Source organism: Pelobates fuscus, chromosome 12 (genome assembly GCF_036172605.1).
Source record: "Pelobates fuscus isolate aPelFus1 chromosome 12, aPelFus1.pri, whole genome shotgun sequence".
Taxonomy (NCBI): Eukaryota; Metazoa; Chordata; class Amphibia; order Anura; family Pelobatidae; genus Pelobates; species Pelobates fuscus.
In genome coordinates, this window is record NC_086328.1 from 82,953,009 (window position 1) to 82,971,748 (window position 18,740).

The following is an 18,740-nucleotide window of genomic DNA, read 5'->3' on the forward strand; positions in this document are numbered from 1 at the left end:
GTAAATTATTGTTGAACAGACATATAGTAAAATTCTGTGGTTTGTTTACATTTTTTTTGGATCACAACTTGTACATTTGGCTGCGGTCTTAAGGGGTTAATATAGGTCCTATTTTATAAGCTGTTTATTTTTATTTGTAAATTAGTGATTTTATAGATTTCTTTTTATATATATAATTTTAAGTATATTTTAATTGTTATTTGTGTGCATTTTATATTTTTAGATACATGAATCTTTCACTAAAACATTCTATTTTCTCTTTTTTCCTTTATTTCTAATTTTTGTGAGCTAAATTTGGACTTAATATGGATTTTTGGTTATTAACCAATAGTATTGTAAGAACATTTTGTTCCCCTTATTATTCCGATAAAAAACGGAAGTAATGGGGGGCGGAGCCAAGCAAGCAAGCGGACCGGTCGCACTTCGCATGGGCTCCAGCACCACTGGCTCAAACGCGTTGATAACTAGAGAAAAAGCGACACGATTGGCAAGCTACCTAGCCCATCTAACTGACACAACGTTTGCGCACCTGGCGATACCTAAATCGACACCTGGCATGCCCGGGAACTGCTACGGCCGGCTTGGGCCTACAGGAGGAGGTGAAGGGAAGGGACGGATGCCTTTCTGCCCGACTCCAGGGCCTTCAAGCACACAGAAATCACTTTCCCCCCCCCCCCCTATGGACCGGCGGGGGACATCCCGGTCCCCGCTAGAAGGGAAAGGCCGCACGGTGAGCCAAGCACTGACTCCCGCAAACCCCACAGGCAATGTGGTGGTGAGGGCCTCCAAGATGGCGGAGCTAACAGACATAGACACTCGAGACCCACGAGGACCTGACCTTGCCCCAGGCACCTGTGATCAGGCGGTCGACCCCATCGCTGCACTGTTTGACCGCTTCTGGGCCAAGTGGCTAAAACGACTACAGGCAGCAACAGCCTATCCCACGCCGCCCCTACAGGCAAGAGTCTATGGCGGGAGGAGACCGGGGCCTCCACCTCAAGGCACAAAGAAATTAAAAAATGCGATCCCCAACGATAAGGGCCCTCCCGAGCTGGGAGCAACCAGGGGCACACCCCGTAAGCGTCGACCACACCGGCGGAGAGCTGCCAAACAGAGCTCCAGGCAAAGCTGCACAACTCGCCGCCACATCCCAACAGGGACGACCGTGGGCTACATTAAGTACCAGGTCAGTGGCAAGAGGGCACTAGCTCCAACATGGTCTCGGGGCAGAGGGGACCACCCACTACCGCAACGCCATACGACCCCCAGCATGTACCGACACCCGGAAGGGGGGCGATGGATAAGGGGGCCAGGGGCCTACTGCAGCCAGCGAGTGCATGCAGGCAGGGCACTGGGCCCACAACAAGAGAGGAGTAACACTGCCGCTCCAACCAGCCCTATGGATCAACCTCACCTATCAGACCTGTACCCAAGCAGAGGAAAAGCGTCAAGGACGTCTAATCGGGACTGTAAAATACCCCAGGCAGGAGTTGGCTGAACCGGACATTTACCACCTCAGATAGGACATCCGCCCCATACCTCATATTGCTCCCTATCTGTGACTGAATATAAAATGTGGCGTACATGTTTTATTCTAGGCTTGTTGCCCACTTACGATACCTTACTCCTAAACACGATAACTAGCTGTCAACTAGCAAAGCGAATGTATAGCCAATATATATAATGTATAGCCTAAATATATAATATGCTCCAAGCGAAACTTTAAATACAAAAATGAGCTGACATTACATGCCACAAAGCGTTTTAACTGCTCTTCTCCTTGCTTGTACCTGTTGGTGTGGTAGCACAAGCGTGTTGATTAAGTATGCATTGCAAACTATTTGTTAATTTACTTTATGCTACTATAAATGACTAATCGCCTTATAGCACTTGTTAACTAATTTAAAGCAACAGTTGCAATCAACCTGTTTTACTATGTACACGAGCTGACTATCATTTGCCTAAATATTACTTTACAAAAATTGTGCAGAATATTCTACATGCTACCCAATGGTTAAATATTTTGTTTATATGCTGGTCAAGCTGTTGGGGCATGACGAGCCCACTTGTTATATTTTCATGCACGCAAAAATAAAGAATAAAAAAAAAACAAAAAAAAAAACGGAAGTGACGCCTGCCTTAAGCGATATTGAAAGTGCTGTATGCAGGTACCGAAGGACAGAAGTGACGTTGTGTGGAACCAGTAAACGGAAGTGACGTATCGGCACGAATACCGGAAGTCACGTGAGCGGCAACAAGTATCTGAACCGCACAACCATTACGAGGAGGTCGACTCTCATAGTTTGCATGGACATAGGACGCCATATTGGGAGGGAATAGATACCGGAACTCCCATATATGGCAATGAGGGGTGTGTTTTGTATATTGTTTGCATTTGTTGAAAATCTTTTAATTATGTATGTAATATATAAGTAAGTTTTTATGATATAACAGTATTGCACCTGAGGAAGACCAAGAGAGTGGTCGAAACGCATTGTGCTAGTTTTTTATTTTAAATAAAGTATTTTACTTTTAACCTATCCTGGTTCCTGATTGTATCCAGACGAAATTTGATGTCCGTTTCTGGTGGGACCAATCTGCACAGAGCACTTTTCTGGGAATATTCTATGAGCTTTTACAGTAGAGAGCCGACTTATATGGTCCCCCCCTTATTAGTATTTTGGGCCCCCACCCACCTCTCAGGGGTGGGGGCCAGGGGGGAGGACATTAGGTCCCCCCCTTATTAGTATTTAGGGCCCCCACCCACCGCTTAGGGGTGGGGGCCAGGGGGGAGGACATTAGGTCCCCCCCCTTATTTTACTGTAGGGCCCCCACCCACCGCTCAGGGGTGGGGGCCAGGGGGGAGGACATTAGGTCCGCCCCCTTATTAGTATTTAGGGCCCCCACCCATAGCTCAGGGGTGGGGGCCAGGGGCAGGACATTAGGTCCCCCCTTATTAGTATTTAGGGCCCCCACCCACCGCTTAGGGGTGGGGGCCAGGGGGGAGGACATTAGGTCCCCCCCCTTATTTTACTGTAGGGCCCCCACCCACCGCTCAGGGGTGGGGGCCAGGGGGGAGGACATTAGGTCCGCCCCCTTATTATAATTTAGGGCCCCCACCCACCCCACCACAGGCTCCTCACTGTTTAATAGACATGCCCCTACTCGCGGTATAGCGAGTAGGGGCATAATTTACTAATACTAAGTAATCTTTACTTAGTATTAGTAAATTTGGCTAAAAGACCAATTTAGGTCTTTCAGCCTTTTAGTAGATAGCTCCCTAATACCGTGGGAATTAGGGAGTTATCTACTTATTCATTCCTGTCATTACACTGACTTTCCAAGTAACTTACATTTTATATGAATGTGTGTTACTTGATTGTTGTAAGTGTTGCAAATGCTTACAGCTGAATCCTGGCTATGTTTGTATACTTTTTATTTAAAATTGTTTAACCCCTTAAGGACAGAGCTTCAGAAGCTTGTCTTTCACTTAATGACAACGGCATTTTTTGCATTTTTTGCTATTTGCGTTCAACTGCAATTTGCATTTTACTAATTTATTGCACCGACACATATTATATACCATTTTTTAAAGGACAGAAAGGGCTTTAATTTGATGTAACACATATATATATAAATGCTTATTTATTATAAAAAAAATACAGAAATATGCAAACAAATGAATTTTTGTGTGTTTTTTTTTACAGTTTTTGCAATAATAATGTGTACATAATTAGTGCAGGTTAAGGAAAGTAATTAAAAATAAATTCATTTAGTTGTTCTGAATTACAGAATATATAATGTGTCTGGGATTTTAAGTTTTTTTTGGTAGTTACAGGTCACAAAGCACAAGGAGTAAAATAAACTTTTTATGTGGAGCGATTTTAGAATCTGGTATGTTTGTCTTGTAAGCCTAATAGCCATAAAAGAAAACAAAATTGCCACACAAAAGTATATATTTATATAAAGTAGACACCACAGGCTATTTACCTAAGGTTGTTTTGACACTTTCTACGTAGCCATTTTACCGCCAACCTCTGCTAAATATTGGAGTAAAATTGTGTTTTTTGGGGGTTTTCGCACACAAACTTATAACAAAGAACTTCTCATGTGTATTTTGTAAAGTTGGTGTGTGCTATTCCTGTACAAAGTTTTATTATGTGTTCAGTTACTTCTGCTGAGTACAACGGTACCCCCATTGTATGTCTTTGGCACTATTTCGTGAAGCTACAGTGCCATATAGGAGACCTGTCCTTTTCAGTATTCACAGTAGAATTTTGAGAGACGGATTTAATGAGCCTATGCTTCCATTTGGGGTATTATAGTAGTTTGACTGTTCAAAAAAACCCCACAAAGGCCTACCATTTGTAAAAGTAGACACTCCAGGGTATCTCATAAGGTGCATATTGTGCCTTAACATGCCCCCATTTTTTTACCATTACATGCCAAAGTATGTGGTAAAAAATAATTTTGTGCATTTTTTACATACGGATTGCATTTTTGCTGGGCATTTTGTATATTTCATGTGTGCCACTAAGTTCAAACCCCCCAAATTATGCTCAGCTAAGTCTTCTGAATAAAAGGACACCCCCATTGTATGTCTATGGCACTATTTCGTGAAGCTACAGTGCCATACAGGAGACCTGTCCTTTTCAGTATTCACAGTAGAATTTTGAGAGACGGATTTAATGAGCCTATGCTTCCATTTGGGGTATTATAACAGTTTGACTGTTCAAAAACACCCCACAAAGGTCTACCATTTGTAAAAGAAGACACTCCAGGGTATCTCATAAGGTGCATATTGTGCCTTAACATGCCCCCATTTTTTTACCATTACATGCCAAAGTATGTGGTAAAAAATAATTTTGTGCATTTTTTACATACGGATTGCATTTTTGCTGGGCATTTTGTATATTTCATGTGTGCCACTAAGTTCAAACCCCCCAAATTATGCTCAGCTAAGTCTTCTGAGTAAAAGGACACCCCCATTGTATGTCTATGGCGCTATTTTGTGAAGCTACAGTGCCATATAGGAGACCAAGCCATATCAGTTTTGACCAAACTTTGAATTTTGACGCCGGGCCTATGTGCAATTTCCAAGCATCTTTGCAGGTTTTAAATTCAAACTACCCCACAAAGGCCTACCATTTCTTAAAGTAGACACCCCAGGGTATTTCAAAAGGCATATTTTGAACCTTAGCGTGGGATCATTTTTCCGCTAGCGTGTACCAGGTGTAGTGGTTATAAGCGTTTTTTTCTGCCTTTTTGACACACAAAGTGAGTTTGCACAGTATATTTTGCAAACCATATGTGTACCACCACTGTATAATACTTCATATTTTGCTCAGCTATGTCTGCTGAGTACAAAAATACCCCAGTATGTACCTTTGCCAGGTATATGTGGACATCGGAGGGGCACATTTGGGACACAGCCATTCCATTTTTTTTCACATATTGAATTTTTACGCTGTGCCCATGTCCCATTTTAGAGTATTTTACCAGGCTATATTTTTTTTTTTTTTTTTTTTGTCAATCTTTCTTTTATTGAGGCATATGGTTATGGTGGTACAGAATAAAGAGAGGGAGACTTGCAGGGGTAATACAGGTTAAAATCGTCGTAACATTTTACAAAATCTCCTAAAGATATCCGCCTCATTTTATATTTTTTGAAAACAAGCTTAGAACATGGAATTATTCAAACAGGTGAGTGATAATATATGTTTTGGTTATCCAGCTTAGTTAATGTAACGTTATAACATCAATATATATTTTATGGAAAACATAGAGATATCAAGCTATATATCAGTAATAGAATGAACATGCTAAGCTGGGCAGATGTATAATTCGTCGAGTAGGCTATTAGATTTGCGTCAGGGTAACTGTCGCTTAACCGGGTTGGCGGTCTCACTGTGCATTTGTTGTGTGTAATATAATAGAGAACTGCGTTTTGTCGTGAAGACGCGATTTAAGGTCTCAGTTAATTATAGATTTCTGTATGCATAAATTTATCCACCAGGGGGCACCAAACAGGCTCAGATATCGTAATTAGAATACGTAGTAAGACAGGGAACTTTTAGTGTTTAACCCAACACTACGCAAAAAAGTACATTATTGCTTATATTGTGATTTGCCGAGCTTGTGTTAAACTTAATAGTGATAAGTAAGGATGACAAGCTTTGCACACAGTTTTTGGACTGAGGCTCGATTCACAATCTAAGAGTTTAAGCTGTAGGTACATTAGCTTGCTTATTAAGGAGATGTTAAGTATACCATGCTGTGTAATCATGTTTAGAGTGAATGAGCATATACCGTTGTCTAGCCTAGGATATGAGCTAAACAATTAAGAAAAGTATATACATTAAAACATGAGAGACAAGCTGAGTAATCCCTGTGCTGTCTATTAAGGCTATTGTAAGTAATCGTTAGGTTTGAGAGGCAAATGAGTGATGTCGCTAGGATACATTTTAAGGAGTACAAAAACTCTGCTTAGGAAGTGTCACTGTGGTATAGATAGCGTCCATGGTAGGAAAGGCCTTGGACTTATACCGCTGTGCGTCCCGGTCTGGTAGTGCTCGGTCAGCCGATACCCAGCGCCGTGAAGGGTGTTGGGAGCGTTTGGAGGTCCTGCCGAGGCTCTGCAGTGTGCTGCGTCGTGGGTTCTAGTCGCTGTCGCATCTGCTTGTCACCGCGGGAACCGGTGTGGATAATGCGGATTAGTGTGTTCTTCGCTTGGTGCTCTGGGGCTCTCCATAGCTCCGAGCAGGATCGAGGCTGGGGTTGTAGCTTGCTTGATGCTGGTTGCGGGTTAAGTGTCCGCCGCATGCAGGATTTAAGGTGAGCTTGTGGGCCAAGTCGGGCCTTTGATGCCTTTCGGTATCTGTTTTGTCGGACGGCCATCTTGGATGCTTGGGGCACCTGTGTGTAGTGCCTGCGTCGCGTTGTCGGTCGCAGCCATGAGGCTACCAGTTGCTCAGCTTGCCGGTAAGTTACTCCTTGTATTCGCAGAGCTGCCCTGAGACCAGCGCAGGTCCGGTCTAGTATTGTCATGGGGGATGTGTATGCCTCTGTGCGGGTATTCCGCCTGCGCAGCTCGGGTTGGTCGGCCATTTTGGCTGTACCTCTGGGGTCTGTTGCCCTGCCATTTCTGGCGGTTGGTGTGGTCTTGTTCCGTGCTGGTCCGTCTGTGCCTTGTGGACCGGGATGTCCCCCACCGGTCCCTGGGGGGGGGGTAGGTAGAGATGTAGCAGCTTGTGAGGTCCTTCGCCGAGAGGAGCGGCCGCCTCCTCCCTGCTTCAGCCCCATTAGGACGCACGTGTAACTCCGCTTCCCCGGCATTGACAGGCACCGGGGTGGTGTCAGAATGCGCAGTGGGGCACCCCCAACACGGGTAGTGCTCCCTCCGACGCTTTTGGGCTCAATATTCGTCGCTGGTACCCCGGTTTCTGCCCGTCGGATCGGAGCTCGTGGCAGATGCGTCTGCACGGCTCAGCGGTCAAGCTCCGCCCCCCTTACCAGGCTATATAATCCAAATACCCCATAAAGCCATACCATTTCTTTTTTTTTTTCAATTTGACAATTTTTATTTTGTCGTAATTCTCAACAAGGGATACAGAAGAGAAAAAAGGAGGGGGGGTGGAAGGGGTTCACAATTATCTCATTATTAGCATTCGTTAGCAATCGACATGGTTCACTTGGTACAGTATTACATTTATACAATATTTACAATAAGGTGGTGCTATTCACAATGGCTTATTCGACAATGAGAGTCATCGTAATAATTTATACATTATAATTTATACATTTTGGAGTATTTCCTTATGTATCATATTGGTTGCATCGGACATATACATACATAGATCGCATTATACATGTTAAAGTTCGTCTTTTGTTTTGCCTTGGAACAGCTGCTGATTGATGAGTCTGCCTGATAGCTAACTCGAGTGTGATACACTTTGGCATCGTTCTCCCTGTGTGTTAGCAGCTACTTGATATTACTGAGTTGTCTACACCTATTGCTGTGACTATTCTCGATTGTTTGTTAGTAAACCTATCTGTTGCTTGTAGTTCCGGGAGGGGGTATGGGGTATTTTGACATGGGGGTGCGGGCGGGGTAGAAGACAGAAGGGTAGGGGGGAGGGGGAGTTCCATGAGCCCTTCTTCGAATTTACGAAGCTTCCGGCTACCTTGCCGTATTCGTTTTTCTTCTTGGTATTCAGGCCTGGATCCCCTCAACTATGTACAGTGTGGGTTTTAGTTCTCCAGTGCCCTGAATCAGGTGTGTTCCATAAACCTCTACCTTACTTCTCCGGAATCATCGCTCCTCTCATCCCTCCTGTTACCACGATTACCCTTTGCTATTAAGTGTTAAGTGTTTTTTTTTTGTTTTTGTTTTTTATATTATCTATTATTTATGACTCAAACTCATCCACTGGTCCTAGCTTCTCCACAAAGACCTCCCATTCTAGTCTAGCTTGAATGATGTGTTTTGCTATTTGGGATTGCTGGTTAGTCCCTATTTCATAAGTCAAGTTAAGTGATACTTGTTGTATCAGGTCAGTCCATTTGGGTGTTTGTGTTTGTTTCCATCTCCTTGCTATTAGGAGGGTGGCCGCTATTAATATGTGAAACAATAGGCTGGCTTGTGTTTTTGTGTAGGTTTCGAGCGTCATGAGTAGTAAGGCGCATTCCGGTCTTAGCTTAAATTCGATTTGTAGTGCACCCTGTATCATCTTTTCTACTCTCCTCCAGTATTCCCTAATGGCCGGGCAGGTCCACCAAGTGTGGAGCATGGTGCCCTCATCTGTTAAGCATCTCCAGCATGTTGTGGGGGAGTCGGGGTATATGCGCGCCAATCTGGTTGGCACGAGATACCATCTATACTGTAATTTGCGCATGAGTTCTAGATGGGATGAGCAGCGAGACCTGCCTTCATGAGCCGTAAAGGCTTTGGACCATTGGTCGTCTGAGAAATCCATGCCTATGTCTTTGTGCCATGCTACTCTAAAGGTGTCTCCCTGTGTTTGCTGGCTTGGATCATTTAGTGTTGCATAAAAAAGTGAAAGTGGCTTTTTGGGCATGGTCATTGACATACATGCGTGTTCTACTCTTCTTGCATTTGGCGGGGTGTTCGGGTTGGTGTCGTTTGCCAGTATTCCCTTCAGTTGTATATCGGAGGTAGAGACTTCAGGTACCCTGACAGTACCCCCCCTCTCAGATACGCCCACCGGGCGGAAGGAACCGGGACGAGATGGGAAGCGGGAGTGAAACGCCCTGCGGAGACGAGGAGCATGAACATCCTCCTGAGGTACCCAACTCCTCTCCTCAGGACCATATCCCTTCCAATCGACCAGATATTGTACTCTCCCCCAGGAGATTCGAGAATCGATAATAGAGTTAACCTCATACTCCTCCTGACCCTCCACCTGAACAGAGCGAGGAGAGGATAATGCGGAGGAAAATCTGTTACAGACTAGTGGTTTCAACAATGAAACATGAAATGAGTTAGGGATGCGTAAGGCATTTGGAAGAGCTAGACGATACGCAACTGGGTTAATGCGAGTTAGCACCCTGTAAGGTCCAATATAACGAGGAGCGAACTTCATGGAAGGCACTTTTAAACGGATGTTTCTTGTACTCAACCATACTCTATCACCTGGAACAAACACCGGAGCCGCCCTTCTACGTTTATCAGCGTGTTTCTTAACCAGCATAGAATTGTGCAGAAGAATCTGTCGAGTCTGATCCCACAACTTCCTCAAATTGGCAACATGAACATCAACCGACGGCACCCCCTGGGAAGAAGAAGCCGAAGGGAGAATAGATGGATGAAAGCCATAATTCATGAAGAAAGGGCTTGAACGAGTAGAATCACAAACGAGATTGTTGTGTGCAAACTCCGCCCAAGGAATCAAACCAACCCAATCGTCCTGGTGTTCGGAAACAAAACAACGTAAATATTGTTCAATCTTTTGGTTGGTGCGTTCAGCAGCTCCGTTAGACTGAGGATGATAGGCAGAAGAGAAATTCAATTTGATACCCAGTTGAGAGCAGAAGGACCTCCAAAAACGGGAAACAAATTGGGAACCTCTGTCAGATACAATTTGGGAGGGTATCCCATGTAATCGAAAAATCTCCCTTGCGAATATCTCCGCCAATTCGGGAGAAGACGGGAGTTTAGGCAGAGGAACGAAGTGAGCCATCTTGGTGAACCTGTCAACCACGGTGAGGATAACAGTCTGTTTTTTAGAGATAGGTAAATCGACAATAAAGTCCATAGCCAAACAGGACCATGGCTTCTCTGGAACCTCTAAGGGGTGCAGAAATCCACAGGGAAGGGTATGAGGTTGCTTGGTCTTAGTACAAACCTCACATGCACCAATTAAATCTTTAATATCCTTCCGTAAATCAGGCCACCAGAAGTCCTTAGAGATCAAAGCACATGTCTTGCGAATACCAGGATGTCCAGCCACCTTGCTGTTGTGGAAACATTGCAACAGTTCCAGTTGTAGAACAGGAGGAACGAAACGTCGACCTTCAGGAGTCTGTTTAGGAGCTAGATGTTGCAGTTTAATGATCTCGGCAAGTAACGGAGAGTGAATCCTGAGATTCGTGTTGGCGATAATATTGCATTTCGGAACTATAGAGGAAAGAACCGGTTCAGATATAGTAGAAGGTTCATATTGGCGAGACAAAGCATCGGCTTTGGAGTTCTTAGAACCAGGTCTATAAGTAAGCACATAATTGAAGTGGGTCAGGAATAAGGACCAACGAGCTTGTCTGGTGGACAGTCGCTTAGCTTCCCCAATATAAGACAAGTTCTTGTGATCCGTTAAAATAGTAACAGGGGGGGGGCGTGGTCTGCAGCCGAGCGAGCTGGACGTGTCCGGGTAGAGCTCCGCTGCGACCACGGTGCCAACAGCATACAACAGCGGAGATAAACCCTTGACCAAACCGAATTAGTCGTGGGAGCAGTGATGGACCGGAGAACAACGAAAACTAAGGTGAAAAAGGCGGTAGAAGCGGGTATAGTAGTGCCGGAGATGTTTGCGGCCTCTCGCGCCGTGCGCCAAAGCACACAAGATGGTGGACGAGAAGGCCAGACTACGCCCCGTTCTCCAGCGAGCCCAGCAAGCGGTGTGGCATCGGATTCCGACACCAGCCAAATATTGGCGAAACTGTCGGAGGTTCGTAGCTACCTTGCCTCTGAGATGGTTCGTACCACCTCGGAGGTGAAAGCTGAAATACAGGCATTGGGGGTGCGGACGGCGGTGCTCGAGCAGCGGGTTGAATCCACAGTTATAGCCCATAACGCTGCAGCCGCTCAAATTAACCACCTCACCTCCCAACTACTTACTGCAGAAGCAGCCATAGACGACCTGGGGAACAGAACAAGGCGCAATAATATCCGCCTCCGGGGATTACCCGAACAAGAAGGGGAAGGATCCCTAGCAGAGGTCATTCTGGAGATCTTCAGGCCGCTACTCCCCGACATCCCAGAGCATTTGTGGCATATTGAACGGGCGCATAGGGCCCTCAGAGCCAGAAGAACGGAAGATCGGCGCCCGAGGGACGTTATAATTAAATTCTTGTCTTTTCAAACTAAGGAGGCTTTGATGAGGTATGGCAGAGATCGTCAAATCCTCTATAACGGGGCCAACCTCACCCTCTACCAAGACCTTACCCCGCTGACGCTGCAGAAACGCAGAGACTGGCGCCCGATCACGGAACTCCTACAGCGCCACACCATCAAGTACGCTTGGGGTCATCCCTTCCGGCTGATGGCTTTTAAGGATGGCCGCACGAAACTTCTGTTCCCGGACGGTGACCCGAGGAAGTTCCTGTCCGAGCTGGGGATCCAAACCCCGGACGACTTCCCGGTCTCGAAGGGGGCGGCGGAGGCTCTAGTCGCTCTCCCCCGAGAATGGTACACATCTGATGAATGAGGAAGGGGGCCACGCTGTAGCCATGCCCGAGCGGCGGGCTATATCTCCGGATGGTAAGACCTCGCGGGCGGGATCAGGTTGTTTGGGCGGGGGATTTCTAGGCCCCGCTTGAAAAGCCTATGTGGGCTTTTGATTATTGGCCTTTCTGGTGGCGGCAGGCCCTGGTTACTGGGGTTTCATACGAGGCACATCTGGGTTATCGGGCTCCTTGACCCGCGGGTGGGATTGCTTACTATGGGGAGGGTTAGGGCTTATTTTTGCTCCCGGGCCTCGCCCTGTTTCCCATGTCCTGACTCGTTGCAACCCCTCTCCCGTTGGACCCTTTTTCGGGACTGCCCACCATTTTTCTCCTCATGATTTTGGGGATTGTGTCAGGTCCCTCGGAGCAGAGACCTACGGTTATTTAAACACTGTGTTTTTTTGGGGACTGGGATCGGAATGGGGAGGCGGGAAATATGTTTTTTTTTATCTCCCCTCTTCTCGCTATGTATAAGTTATATATCGATTGCCCCCTCCCCCTTCCTCGGGGACACTGTGTAGTATGGCTTACTGTATTTTGTACTACGTTTTTTCGGTACTTGGGCCTGGTCCAGGGGGGTCGGGGGCAATGTACAATTATTCACAGTTTTTCTGGGGAACGGGATCGGAGTGGGGCGGCGGGCGGCGGGTAACGCTTCTCGATATATTATTGCTGTTTTGTTTCTGTTTGCTGCCCCCCCCCCCCCCCCCCCCACTGTTTTTCTAGACGGGCTTCCTGGGCTCCACGGGTGGCGGGCGGCGGGTAACAGTATCTTTGCTGTTCGGGCTATTTTTGTCCGCTATCCTTTTGCATTAAGTTATGACTTTTCTCAGAGGGGGTTCGGGATGGGGCGGTGGAACCTGGTTCATGCTATGTCCACAATTATTTTTATTATTATGTTTATTTTTTGCTAGGTCCACTCTTAAGCCGGGTTCTGTTTCTACGTATTATTAGGTTCGGGACGGGGGAATGGGGGCGGGTTCAGAGGTATATTGGTGTCCGGCTCTGGCACTCGCGGGATTTTTGGAGTCTTGAATGTGCTTCTCCTTTTTAGGAACTGACAATCACCTGGGAACGGCAAACGGGTCTCCCCCTATGTTTCGGTTTTTATATATGTTTTTATTTACAACAGTTGTTTATCTCCAATTGGGGATAGTTTGGCACCCTGGTGGTGCTATTCGTGGTTGGTCTATGTTGAGGCAGTTCTGGGGCCGTTTTGGTTCCCTGGAAACGCCTGGACATATTTCCCATTTGGTCCTGGCAATAGGTAAGTCCAGGCTATTGTTGTTTTTTCTGTTTTTTTCTCACTCTTTCTATTTCTACCTTCACTGTCCTCTCACCCCTTGTCATCCCCCTTACACCTTCCTACCCCTATTCCCTGCTCGGACCCCGGTGGGGGGAGATGTTGTGATACCCACATTGCAAGCTCGAGTTGGATCCGTAGAGGATCCAACTTATGTGACAAGCCGACTCCCTCCTTTATTGCAATGCCATTGAAACTGTTATCCCTGAATGTCAAAGGCCTTAATGCCCCGAGTAAAAGGCGCCTTATGTTTAGGGAACTTAAACGCCTGAACCCTGATATTGCTTTTCTACAAGAAACGCATATACCTAAACCAGCAAAACTAATGTTAAGGGACCACACGTTCCGCGTTGTACATGAGGCGAGAGCTCTCAACAAGAGGAACGGTGTTGCTATACTAATTCATCATAGGTGCCCCTTACGGATAGGGACTGTTACAGCCGATCCGGAGGGACGCTACTTGCTGCTTTCCGGGAGCTTACACTCCCACACGATCCACTTCCTCAATATTTACGCCCCTAATGTTCCATCGGCCGAATTCTGGGACGCCTTGGCTCAAATGATCAACAGCCTACCGCACGGCATGATCATTGTAGGCGGAGACCTTAACGCCACCCCGTGCCCGGCAGCTGACCGGAGCCGTTGCAGAGGGCTACCGAGATCTCACGGTAGAGGGAGTCAGGACAAGATACTCCGCACCTTTATACAGCGTACGGGCCTCATAGACATATGGAGAGCTCACCATCCAGACGACCGTGATTTTACGTTCTATTCCGCGCCCCATGATTCTTACTCTAGGATAGATTTATTTTTAGTTAATTCGCACGCGGCGTCCAAAGCTTCTGTTTCCACGATCGGTTCTATATCCTGGTCAGACCATGCAGATATTTCACTGACTATGGATAACTTATGCGTTGCGTCTCCGTGGTCCTGGAAGCTGAATACTTCGCTTTTACAAGACCCGGCCGTGGTGGAAACGGTCCGTCGAGAATTATCCGATTATTTTCTCCGGAACGCAACCCCGGACCTCCGACCAGCTACGGTCTGGGCCGCCCACAAAGCGGTTATTAGGGGTATTTTTATCAGAGAAGCGACGGTAAAAAAGAAACGTAAATTGCAACTGCTGTCCTCCCTTCTAGAGGCCCTGGGTCGGGCGGAAGAGAAACATAAGTCAGCCCCGTCAGCTATCACATTGGCGGACGTACAGAAAGTGCGAATGTCAGTACGAGAGTTACTCTTAGACGACACAGCCAGGGCAGTGGTTTGGACTAAGAGGACATTCTACGAAAAGTCTAATAAAATGGACACGTTGTTAGCTAGGTCCCTCCGCCCGAGACAAGGTCACTTTCATATCACGAGCATTAAAGACGCAGCTGGCAGGCGTTATACGGATCCCACGGATATCGCGTCGGTATTCACAGCATATTACTCCGACCTATATAACCATTCTGGTGTAATAGACGGGGAACGACAACAGCGTGAGATCGAGGAAGCGAGAGCTTTCCTTGATCGATTGGCCTTACCAAAACTGGAGGGCGGCGATGTACTCTCCTTGGGGGCTCAAATCACGGCCGACGAAATAGACGCGGCAATTTCATCCTTGAAGGGCAATAAAGCCCCAGGCCCGGATGGCTTTGAGGGTGGTTATTACAAGTTGTTCCGCGAGGAATTGGTACCGCATCTTGAGGCATTGTTTAACGATTTAATGAATGGGGGTGTTCCGGACAGAGACATGTCGCTGGCCGACGTCATCCTGATACCTAAGCCGGGCAGGGACGACTCACTCCCGGAGAACTATAGACCGATCTCATTGATAAACCACGACTCTAAAATTCTAGCCAAGATTTTAGCGACCCGCCTAAACCCCTATTTAAATCGGCTGATCCACCCAGATCAGGTGGGTTTCATCCCTGGTAGGCAGCTATACGAAAACACTCGACGTAACATTGACCTTCTCTGGCGGCAAGCACAGAGGAAAATCCCCACATTGGTCCTGTCACTTGACGCAGAGAAGGCTTTCGATAGGGTTAAGTGGCCATACCTATTCGAGGTCCTACAACACTCTGGCCTCCCGCCTACGTTTATTACTGCAATTCGGGCATTATATACGGATGTCCGGGCTCGGGTCCGTATAGCGGGCTCCAAGGCTATACCGTTTGCCTTGGGCAACGGGACTAGACAGGGTTGCCCCTTGTCGCCCCTGCTCTTTGCCTTGTCCCTGGAACCTCTATTACAACAGGTGAGATGCACTGATGAAATTCGCGGTATCACAGTGGGGGACCAGAGATATGTTGTGTCTGCGTTCGCCGACGATGTTCTGCTGACTTTGACGGAACCGACGGAGTCAATGGACGCGCTGGAGGGGGTCCTAGAGACTTTCGGCGAAATAGCTGGATATAAGGTGAATCTGCCTAAGTCATGCGCCTTACCCATAAGTATGAGTGAGTCTGATATCACTCGAATAGGAAATGGCCACAATATTCGTATTGAAAGGCATCACATTAAATACCTGGGGATACACCTGACGGCAGACCCCGCCCAGCTATTTCAGCAGAATTACACTCCCATGATTCGCACTCTTATCTCGGATATGGAACGATGGCAGGATAAACCGATTTCATGGATTGGCAGAATCCACTCGGTAAAGATGAACATCCTCCCCAGGATTTTATTCCTGTTCCAGGCTCTCCCAGTTCGACTCACCAAGTCTGACTTGGGCCCGCTTCAACAAGCCACGGGGAAATTTATCTGGCAAAACAGGAAACATAGGGTTTCCCGTAATATCCTCTATAGAACAAAATCTAGGGGGGGCCTAGGATTGCCAAATTTCTATTTTTACTACTTGGCGGCCCAACTCGCGCAGATAGCGTATTGGCACACCCCTCCAGATGAAAGGAGATGGGTTGACCTTGAGTCATCCCTAATGGGACCTGATAAGCCACAATTCCTTATGTGGGTTCCCCGTGAACATAGACCGACTACACGAATAGAATGCCCGGCCATAGCAAATTCGATGAAGATATGGGACATTGCATCGGTCAAATACGGATTGTCCTCTCGGACATCCCCATTGACCCCTTACCTCAGAAATAAAGCTTTCCCCCCTGGACTATACGCCAGGGACTTCATAGGAATAGAGGGAACGGGTGTCCAACGCCTTTGCCAACTCTATGAAGGTGGGTCGCTACTTCAGTTTGAGGATTTAACTGCCAGGGCAGATCTTCGCCCTTCTGACTTCTTTCGCTTTGTACAACTCAGGAACTTTGCGCAGGCCCCGAACAATAAATCTAGTGCATTACAACCACTTACCTTCTTCGAGGCTATGTGCCTTAGGGCACAGTTCCCGAGGAGCCTTATAACAGCTCTATATGCACAAATGAGCTCCTCCACGTCGGAATGGGGGGACCTTACGTACATAGCCCAATGGGAGGCGGATCTTGGCGAAGAGTTAGAAGGGGTGGATTGGCAGGAGATATGGGAAGCTGCCGCAGCTTCGTCTATTTGTGTCTCAATCCAGGAACAAGCATATAAGACCATGTTTAGGTGGTACACCACCCCGGTGCAGTTATGTAGGATGAACAGAATATCCACAGATTTATGCTGGAGGGGCTGTGGTCACAAGGGAACTTACCTACACATGTGGTGGGAGTGCCCTCGGATCACGCCACTCTGGAAGGAAGTGGCGAACCTACTGAAGGATATCTTCGGTAGGGAGGTAAACCTGGACCCATGGGTCTTCCTTCTGGCCAGGCCTCTAGAGGGCTGGACCAGGGCGGAACTGAAATTGCTGAATAATGTAAACCTGGCGGCGAGACGAACTATGGCCCAAGTATGGCTTCAACCCTCCCCCCCCCCCTCTCCTTAAGGTAATACAAAAGATTAAGGATACGTTCCTTATGGATAAACTCACAGCTAAGGTCAGGGGCACGACGGCGAGGTTTGATAGAGTGTGGGCACCGTGGATAGACAGTGGCGTGGGCGATTAGGTGACAAAGAAGGGGGACCCGGACCACCGCTCTCATTTCTTCCAACACCTATGGGGGAACCGGACGCTTACATGTCGGGTTCCCTTAAATAAGAATGATTTAAACCCCCCCCCCTCCTGAGCTACTAGAGGAGGGTAAGACTCTATCGGCTGGTACTGAAGTCGGGTGATTGCTCCTATTTTGAGTGACTACATCTCTCCCTACCCCCTCCCCCCCCCCCCCCCCCCCCTCCCCTTTGACGATCTTTCCAAACTTCTCCTCCCCCCCCCCCGGTTCTCTTGTTTGTATTGTCCTCTATCCCTTCTTTTCTCTACTTTTTATTCTTTAAATGGCTCTCACTGCTAATTCTCTCTCTACCGTGGCTGAATTTTGGTCCACGTTGATGGGGATCGGTATCACCCAGTACTATCCTTAGACATGCGCTATTATATCATATGATATCCCTTCGGACTGGGTTGTATAGAGGCCCTGTGCAATATGCACCGGACAGAGATGGGTTCTTATATGAATGTGTACCGGAGAGATATATCTTGTACCGCAGCCATTTTTGTTCTCCTTAACTTTTATGTTATTGGAAAATTGGAGAGACACCGCGCTCATACACGGACACTTCAAAACCACTGTGCCTAATGTATCAACGATGCCAAGAATAACACATGAGCTGATTTGCATAATTGGCTCAAGGCTTACGCTGGATCGCACTAAAGGCTATACAATTGTGATGTTTTATGCTGTGTATTGTGAAGTTGGTGTGTCACCTTGTTATAAATAAAGAATTTAAAAAAAAAAAAAATAGTAACAGGATGTAAGGTCCCCTCCAATAAATGTCTCCACTCCTTTAAGGCCATAATGACCGCTAAGAGTTCCCTGTCGCCAATGTCATATCTACTTTCAGGGCCAGACAGTTTCTTAGAAAAAAAACCACAAGGGTGTAGTGGTTTATCCACCCCTAACCTTTGCGACAGAACAGCCCCTACGCCTGTCTCAGAGGCATCGACCTCGAGTAGGAACGGCAGAGTCGTATCAGGATGGACTAGAATTGGAGCAGAAGCAAAAAGATCCTTGAGAGTCTTGAAAGCAGCGAGAGCTTCATTAGACCAAGTCTTAGTGTCAACCCCCTGTCTGGTCATATTGGTAATAGGTGCAATAATAGAAGAGTATCCCTTAATGAAGCGCCTATAATAATTGGAGAAACCAATAAACCTCTGAATAGCCTTGAGTCCCTTAGGCAAAGGCCACTCTAAAATGGACTGGAGTTTGTCAGGGTCCATCTTAAAGCCTTCCCCAGAAATCACGTATCCAAGAAAGTCTATCTGAGACTGGTCAAAGCTACATTTCTCCAATTTACAGTATAAGCCATGTTGCAGGAGTTTGTGTAATACCTTTCTGACCTGTCTGTGGTGGGTCTCAACCTCTCTAGAGTGTATCAGTATGTCATCCAGGTATACAATAACACAATCATGTTGAAATTCCCTAAGAACCTCATTAAT